We start from the raw sequence: 9793 nt of genomic DNA, 5'->3' as shown, positions 1-9793 counted from the left end.
CTATATTCATTCACATAAAATAGTTATTTTGCAATAGCTGTTGATGTGTTCTGTGGCATGTGACAGTTCTCTTGGTGAAATTAAATGCACATCACACTTTGTCTTTTCAGCTGTTGCATGCTGCCTAGTTTTCAGTTTGGCACTGTCTAGGTATGCTGTCACAGATTGAAAGTCACTATGTGTGACATGTTTTTCACCTGCCCTAAAATGCTGAACTCCCTCCATCATTTTGTATAACCAATTTGCAATTCATTTAGTTCTCACACAGGGAATTCTAAAATAACTCAGTAAAATGTTTACTGTTATCAGTACTGGATCTTAAAGCAATGAGAAAGAAGTCCAGTTTTAGAAGCTTTTAGGCGCTACAATTTCCAGATTTCTGACCTACAGCACAGGATGAGGGATTAAAATTATGTATGGAGGTTCTGCATTTGAGTCTCTGATATTACTTTTATGTATTGACATCTGGAACAAACAGGATTAGGTGTATAATTTAATCCTATCAAAGCCAGCTGTAGTTTCCCTCTTCTACACTGTGTTAAATGCATGGAAGCTTCATGCAATAGCATATGACTGTCTAACAGTGATTACATGACATGGAAGGGATGGTGACTTAGGACATATGATATAAACAGCTTTGCAGCACATCAGTTGATTTTTTCATTTGAGGCCACGATTCACTTTTCAGTGTACAACCTTTTCTATGTTTTAATGAGTAAGGAGTATTTTAAGGCTGTCATCTTGCTCTCACAAAACAACCTTTGATGTAAAAGGGCTTTACAGGTATCTCATAAAAATCTCCTGGAATCTGTTTTCCTGTTTTTATTTTATGCAGTAGTATAACAAATAATGAGAATAAAGAAGAAGATATTGACTGATACTACAAGTAAAGATGAGATGTAATTACTTGCCTTTATCAAGAATACAAGAAGCGCAGAATACTATCTTGAAGTAAATTCTTAGTTTTAAGGTAATAAAACTTAGACAAAATGCATCCCACCTTGTAATGTGCCTTTAGAGAGCCTCTGCATCTTCAGCTTCCTCCCTGGGGCCAATTCTTTATTAACACTGAGTAACACTTCATGTTGCTAACAATCTTCATTATAACTTTGCAATGCCATCAAATACTTATACATCATCCCAAAAATTACGTTTTTTACCCTTACCTCATGAAATTGTTAATAATTGTACATATCAAACATCTGAAGATTAACTGGACAATAAATCAGTAGTTCATGCACAATACACAGTATTAAATATTAGGATTTCCCATTGTCACTAGCAAAAAAAGCTGTTCTTTACAGCTGACATTTGTAAACCTATTGAGTTATGAGTTTGGGTTTTTTTGTTTATTTGTATTTTCCTGAACAATAAATAAGGTGATCTTTCAATCTTTTCTCTTAGATTCAGTCATATGATAAATGGAGGAAGTAGTGTGGACAAGTGTTTAATTTTTATAATTTGGGCCTAAGTTGCATTCAAGACTTCACATATTGAGCCTACTTTGAACACTGTGGGAGACGTCAGTAGGCATATAAGATTACAAATTAATCTTACTTACACAGTAGGAGAAAGATTTTATGTCAAGAATAAGAATTACAGAAGTATAATCAACTTATTGGCTTATTACATATATTAGTTGCACTGTAAAACATGAAACACTCAGCCAGCATAAAAATAGAGGTAAACAGTGTCCAAGACACAAGTATGTTTTCACACAGCCATTCTGAAACTAATGCAGATATTCTGGATGGCTCTTCAGGGTCAAAATACCTATTAATGAGTGTAGCATTAATCATGTATGCAATTACTGGGAGGATCAAAGCCTAAAAAACATTCACTTTCACAATTATAGACTTAACTGAACAGCATAGCACAAAGTTGTAAGGGAAGCACGCACATTTTACTTCAAATAACAATGGATTTTCCAAGTGGCTACCATACCCTGCAGGTTCCTTTCCTAAGACAAAATTCACTGTGGATAAGTTCTTGTTTACAGATGAGTCCTTGCACAAGGAATTGCACATTTTAAAATTGGGCCTTAGCCCTCCAGTAAGATTTCTGCACTGAATATCCCTGTGCTCACACCAAGCCCTGATAAAACGTGTGGTACTTACAAGGACAGCAAACTTTGTATTAGCTGTTACTACAGACCAGAACCAAATGGAGGATATAATTTTAAATTCCACTTTAGTGAAACCTCTATCACAGACTAAATTAATTAATAAGTTTTGAAAAGTCTAGAGAAAATAGAAAATCTGCATTTTATTACTTTTCTTTTTCTCTGAAAAAAAACCTTTGGGTTGAAAAAGCTTTTAACAGATTTGTATGAAAGGGGACATCTGGAAATCTGGTTTTTTAACATTTCTTTTTCATTGTTTTGAAATGACTTTTTGCTTTATCAAATGCCAAAACTGGAGAGAAATTAAAAAATAATGTAAAAATCCAAATGAAATATTTTTAACAAAACTTTATGAATATGGCAATTTGTTTCCATTCTTTTCTTTCAGTGGTGAGATCAATGAACTTTAGCTCTGGGTCAATATACAGCAGTGTTTTGGGGTTTGTAATTCTTTTGTTCAGGCAATGAACTGGGAAAAAAATTAAATAAAAGCAATTATTTGCAATTCTACTACTCTAATGCCAACCATAAAATCTTTTATTTGAAAAGCTACCAGCTTGGCAACTACATATCCAATACAAAACAAAGAAAACAAGAAAGCAATAACAGTAGTCTATCTACCTTTCCAGTTTTACCATGAAAAATGTACTTCTCTATGCAAAACGTCTCTAGATCAATGACACAAATGAACATTTCTTACTTTTCTATGAGAGTGTATGCATGTACAGCTTTCTCCATCTGTCATTTCTGTTTTACATAGAGTCATGATATTTACATTTCAACACACCAAATGGCAAAATATCTATTACTCAAACATAATATTTGATTTTGTAATTTCCTAAAAGGTTGAGTGCATTTAACCAGATACCATATTTGAGCTTTCCATATGTAATGAAACACAATAGGAGTTCATTAATTCAGAAGAAAGGCAGGCACACTCATGATGTGACATTAAAACACAGAAAAAAAGAAACATGAATTCCTTATTGCACTTTGTTTCAAAGAAAAGAGATCAGGAGAACATTTACAATAGAAAAAGTATTTCTTTCATAGAAGAAAGATTTCTTTGGCAATATGAATGATATTAACTAATTCTGCCTTTGAAATAAGCACTTTTCATAATAAAGCAACAAATCATGGTGATAATGAACCTATACTGTGCTTGGTTTTTGTGACGTTCTCTTAAACATATACACACGTGCACACAAGTCTGTTAAAGAATGCTTTCCTGAGATCCCCAAAAGCTACAAAGTGCTTGAGCTGTCCCGGACCAGGGTCTAAGAAGGGGATAGGCCACTAAAGAACTGGTGTTCAACAACAGCTGATCTACACACACTTCTGGCTAGTAGGTGCAATTATTGATGCTGGCAGCTGTGGAAAAGCTGCAGAGGGATTCACACTTCTCAGTTATAATTCTTTGATGTACTTCAGGGTTATGGCAACCAGACAAGGGCAACCTTTGTGCTTTTCCTTGTAACTGCCTAATGTAACCAGAGTTTCACCTAAAGGGGGTGAAATGTGAGTCCACTATAAAGAGAATGGAAAAGAATGCGTCCAGATATCCCTTTTCTTGAGTAATCTGTACAGAAATTCCCAGAATGAACATGTCCAAATAAGGAGAAATTGCAATCTGTAGCCTGGTTTTCTAAGTAATTGAGTAAATTTCAAAATAGAGTGAATACAGTCATTTCCCTTGTCACTCTGTCGAACTCACACTAATTCTTGAATGTCATTTTAGAGGGGTAAAAAGACTAAAGATAAGCAGTTTTTATAATTTAATGAAAACTAGCAAGTGGCTGGAGAGGAAATACCCTACTATTATTCATTGTGAAGGAAGCTAATGAGATCACCCTTCCTTAGACATCGGACAGGTGGGAAATCAGACATCAGTGGTTATGCTGCACAGTTCTACTCTTTTTTTTTAAAGCTTTCCATGTTACATTATCTTCTGCCCTAATTGCTGTAACTGAAGGATGAAATAGAAGAGTATGGTAAGGGGTTTGGAAGGACTGATGTCCCATCTAGACAACACGTCCGTTCACTATAACAGATGAAATTAGATGACCAAACTCACTGTGAATTATATGACCGGTTTGCAGAGGATAATGAGAGCAGAGCAGAAGCTGCAAATGGACTTTAACCATTACAAAACTCTCACTGATTTTGGGGTCTTTACCTACACAAGTGGTGTTAAGTAGTTTCCTCTTACAGAGATGTATTTATAGAAATGTGTCTACTGTCTGTTGTTTCACACTTCTGCTTTCTATTGCTTTAACTCTAGTTAGATTGAACAGGTTATTGTTTTGGGGTTTTTTTTTATTCACACAGTGTATATAAAATATCTACACTGTAACTGCTGTATTCTTGAGGCTGTTTTATGTTATATCATATAACAATCCTTTTAAATGACTGGGCAATGCTACATACAAAACTGGAAGGAAACTAAAGATCTGACATTGCGATGATTTGGTTTCTTAGGATCTTGCTTTAAAAATGTTATAATACAAATATTTTCTTGCTATTTGATTTATGAATGATGAAGCTACAGCAAAATAATGTCTTTAATTGGTAAACAAAGCTATGGCTTCCTATGAAGCAAGTATGATTTCATTGAAACATACTTCTTTTAACTTGGACAGCAATAATTTTGTGCAAGCTGTCAGACTGTCTTAGCAGCAGAACTTATAACTGAATAGCCTGTGCTGAAAACTGCCCTCGAGGTGAAGTATTGCTAATCAAGCAGTAAAATATTTGTTTAATTTTGTGATGAAGCTAAATAATTAATAAATCTAACATCTCTCTGCGACATATCTTTTGGGACTATGTAGAGCATAATGACACTAAGTTTAGGACAGTTTTCAATTGTAGTATCTTGATTTTATGACAGCTAGGACCAGATGACATCCAGTAATACCATGACATCAAGTCTAATTAAATGTTTCTCAGGACTTGTAAACTGTCCACTCTGCTCCAGGCTAATAAAACTGTTGTGAAAAGAATGCTAGCTTTTCTGATTTGTATTTTTTTATTCTTCTTTCAATTTTCTTTAAAAATTAATTTCATGCAAAAAAACCCCCATGAGTAATGTTTCACTTTTGTTGACAGACTACAAGATATTTTATTTCATTTCATCCTTTTTCCCTTTTGGAAGTTTGGACTCAACATTCACCACAGCAATGCCACCAGGAACACCACAAAAAAATTATTTCCTCCCTGAGCTGGAGGAGTAGCTTGCTATAAATGACTGCTTTCTCATTGCTGTTTATGCAATTAGAAAGCAATCATTAACATGAAAGAAGGTTTCTATTTCCTGTTCTGAACTGTGGTACAGGGGCTATTAGCAATTATTGGCATAAAAGGTGCCCCTACAGGCAGCTCTCCAGATGTTCTCAGTTTTGAAGAGTTACCAGCTTCATTCCAGTCTGCCTGACCTCAGGCTTCTTTCTTTGCTAAGAGCTGGCTGGACTAAGAAAGTGATTTGCAATGCAAGATAATAACTTTATTCAATCTACTAACTTCTGGAAAATGTTCTATATTCATCTGTGCCAGTGAATGACACATTGTTTCTATTAACTATATTTTTGCACGTATTCATCTCTTTCATACAGGATTCCTATAAAGCTGCTGAAACTTGAAAAGATGGAAGTTTTGCTGGAACAGAAACCAGTTATTAAAAATGGGTAGGATACAATTGCAGTCGCTCCCAGTCAGAGCTGTAATACCCCTCTTTGGGCACCCTCCACATAAGGTATTGAAGAGCAGAGCCAATCTAGTAACAAAACAGTTTAGAAAGGATTCACAGTATAAGAGAGATGGGACTAATTAGGCAAGGAGCCATTGATCGTTGTGAGGTTTTTGCAGGAGCAGAGGAAGGTGGCTGGCATCCAAACCCTACATTTCCTGGAATACAAAGAAAAAAGCAGTATCTAAAATGGTAATGTTTGGATGCAGATTGAAAGATTGCCATGCTGCAAGTATGTTATAGAGAACAAAAATAAAATACAGTTAAGTCAAAAACTGAGAAGTAAAAAAAAAACCTGACTTTTTTTATTTTGTCTGTGGAGTGAAACAGGAGTGTTTGACAACACTGAAGATTCTGCATGTGCTTAGGAATGTGGCTATAGTGACACAGAGTAATGCTGGCAAGAGGCATCCTTGTCAAAGGCTTCCCAAAGTGCTTCAGTGCAACCAGGAGTATGAACTGTTGTCATTAATTAGTTTTCTGTATTAATTCACTCTTAGTTTCTCTTTCTAAGGATGTGACCTTAAAGACACTTGAAGTCCAGGGTAGTTTCCCTTTGACTTAGCAGACTGGCTCAGGCTCTAAGTCTCAGAACCACTCTGCCTAAACAGAAAGTATCCTAATGCAAAGACTCCTAACCTAAGGACCACAGTCCCCCCAGACAGCCTTTTACAGTCAATGGATACCTGCCTCCATACACTGAGATTGTAGGTAGAATAGATTGCCTTCTGGAGCTGTTTCTCCCTCTGTTGACTCCAAGAATTCAGGGAGAGTAGACTCCTAATTAGGTAGCACAGGTGTTTAAAGCTAAACTGGTTGAAATTTTGTCTCATTATACAGACAAAAGAGTTGTTTGTTTGAAGACACTATATGAGACAAAAAATGAGTTCAAAATGAGAATTATGTATTAATCTAATGTAAAATTTAAAAGTTACTTGCCATTTCACTGATGGCTACAATGTCACTAATCTGAAAAGGAATTCCCAGAGCTGAATATGACTAATACACAGTTTAACAGAATTACATCAAGGAAAACATATATAATGACTAAATCAGTATTTGTTGGTTTAGAGAAGATAACAAATATTTGAGATCAAATCAGTCCCTTCTTTGGAAGAGTGTAAGGTTTTCTTGAGATGATTCCAAGTATTGACTTAGCCTCACCTTAAGAAAAAAAGAAACTACTGTGCTGACAGCTCTGCTTTCACAGTCCATCCTCTAAACCTGCAATAAATACATAAAAAATCTTTTTCCACAGAAGTAAGGGTCTTTTTATAGGTTAATGATAGCTATACTACTTCTCAGGTTGACTTCAGAATTTAAAAGAAATGGTACATACGGTGCACTTCCCCCACAGTATGTCTTAATCCCTGACCAGGGAGAGGTCATTTTTTAATGTCCAGAGCAATCCATTTCTCCACATAGAAAGAAGGACACCAAGCATTTGCACTGCAGAGTGACCTGAGCCTATTTTAGCAAACTCCCAGAAAGATGGCTTTTTGTCTTGGGAAAATTATCAAAAGCCTTCCACTTACTCTGTCTGGCCCAAAGCTCAAAAAGCATCTAGATTTAGACAAAACAAATCTATGAAGGCAAGGAAACTGCATGCTATGACTGTATGCATTTGGGCTGACTGCGTGTTTTACCAAAGCATTATTTTTTATATTTGCAAGGTAGAATCAAACATTTTCCTTTGTGAGACACATTCTTATCTCATGACCTAGTTCTTCAGTGGGGTTGCATTCTAGAAATCCTTATATTGGACTTTTGCTACTTAGGAGGTCTCAGGAATGTTCCCATCATTAAAAAAACAAAAAACAAACAAACCTCAAAACAAAACACCATCTGCAGTGTTCTTTTCTCAAAAGGAAAGAAAACTGCCTTAATAGTAGAGGAATTAAAAAGAGGGGATTCACATGTACATTCTGTACATTCACATGTACATTCACTGCACAGTCTGTAAAGAAACCTTGCAGTTTCAAACATTCTAAATATTTTTAAAAATTAAAAAAAATTAAATTCATTAATATAAACTTCTGAATCATAGCTGTTATCTTCTTTAATCCTCAGAGAGTTCTTTGTGCCTCATGACTTTGGAAAGAATTAAGAAACAGCTCATCTTAGAGCCCATTGTGCATTCCCCTTAGTACCATTTTCTTCTTTTCCTACAATTACTAGGATTTATTTTCTTCCCTTGAAAATAGGATTTTTGTCTCATTTGAGTCCTTGGTATTTAATTCCTACTTGAAGTCATAATCCTCCCTGTCACATCACACCAATCTCTTTGTAGCTAATTCTGATTTCATGGGCAGGATTTTGACTTAGGAAGAACTGATTATTTACGTACACCTTATGTAGCAAGATTTAGTCCTTCTGAAACATACAAAGTAAGGAATAATGCAGCCAGACAATTTTAATGAACTAAACATAAGGTACAAGCTGTGAAAATTTGAGCTCCTGGCTATCACTTCTCAATAACATATTAATTAAGAAAATAGAGTGTACTCTTTTCCTTCCAAGATACTGCTTTGGAGAGCTACCTCTCTGATATACAGGCTGTCCCCAAAAATTTAACGTGAGGTGATAATTTTTCCAATCAATGGTGTCAGAAAAGTCTCCAGACCTCAACTGGTTACAAACCTCTGACTAAAAACAGACTAAATGTTATAACACTACATGGTACCCACTTGTCCAAACATATAGGGCTTGTTTGGGGTTTTTTTCCATTTTCTGATGAAATGTGTAAATCTCTGAAACAACTTTAAGATTGTGACAGGAATCCAGGTGTTTCTTTAATGGAACCCGTTCTCATGGGTTCTCTCTATGGATGGAAAATCCTTTGTTGCCAGACTTCTATTCAGGAAAAACTGCAAAGAAAAAAAAGCAACTTAAAGCAGTAACTGATTTCTGTAAAGCTAGGCATGTTAAAAAAATAAGAGCAGTGATTGATTACAAAAAGAATCTATAGCTGACAAGGAAACCTCTTGATTTTCAGGAAAGGAAGTCCTGTATTATTGTCTCAGTGCTGAGCTGACAGGATCATAAATTGGAATTTATTAATTCTACAGGACTGTCCTTCTGTAGCACCAAATAAAACCTCCCATTTCATAGGGGAGAAGAAGATCCATATCATTGAAAGCCCAATACCGATACATGACCAACCAATTTCAATTTAATGGATTAATTTATAGGATATCATGTACTGAACATATGAACTAGAAAAAAAAAACAAAAAACCAACAAACCAACAAACAACTTCAGTAAACATACAGAAAGTATCTTTTATTTAATGTGATATTTTATTTCAAGTGACTTGATAGATGTAATCAGTAATCATCACAAGTTTTCCTATATTAGAGTTTGCACTCAAACATTTTTTAAACCTTTTTCTCTCTGTGCTTCCAAGTATTTATTGTAGGAACACCTTAGAAGCTACAATACTGAAACTGTTCATCTTTGTTATGGGAACTTAGAAGTGAATAAATACTGAAGCTCAGCATATTTTTAAAATACAGAAAAGAGTTAACTCTCAAGCTTCAATGTGTATTTGGTTTATTTTTGCTTTGGGTTTCTTTGGCATATATCTCAAATAGCTTATAGGAGTGGAAGGTTTGGTCGTAAAATCTTCACACATAAAGGAACCTATTCATTCCGTGATTCTTTTCGAAACCTCTTACTACCAAACGGAAACACACGCAAATTAGAAGGAGGAATACCTTCTGGTATCTTCTTGCAAGGTCTGGTGAAGAAGACATAGAGCGGTTTCAGAATCTTGATTGAAAAATATACACCGTTCCCTCTATTTATCGGCACTGTCAGAGGCACGCAGAGCTCGGGAAATTACGTGCCCGTGTAGCCCGGAGATCCAGCGGTCCCGCGAGCTCGGCAGCGGCTGGAGGCGGCGGCGGGGCCAGGGCGGGCGAGCGGCG

This window comes from Corvus brachyrhynchos, unplaced genomic scaffold (assembly GCF_000691975.1).
Source record: "Corvus brachyrhynchos isolate BGI_N302 unplaced genomic scaffold, ASM69197v1 scaffold29, whole genome shotgun sequence".
Lineage (NCBI taxonomy): Eukaryota > Metazoa > Chordata > Aves > Passeriformes > Corvidae > Corvus > Corvus brachyrhynchos.
This window is presented reverse-complemented; position numbering follows the sequence as displayed.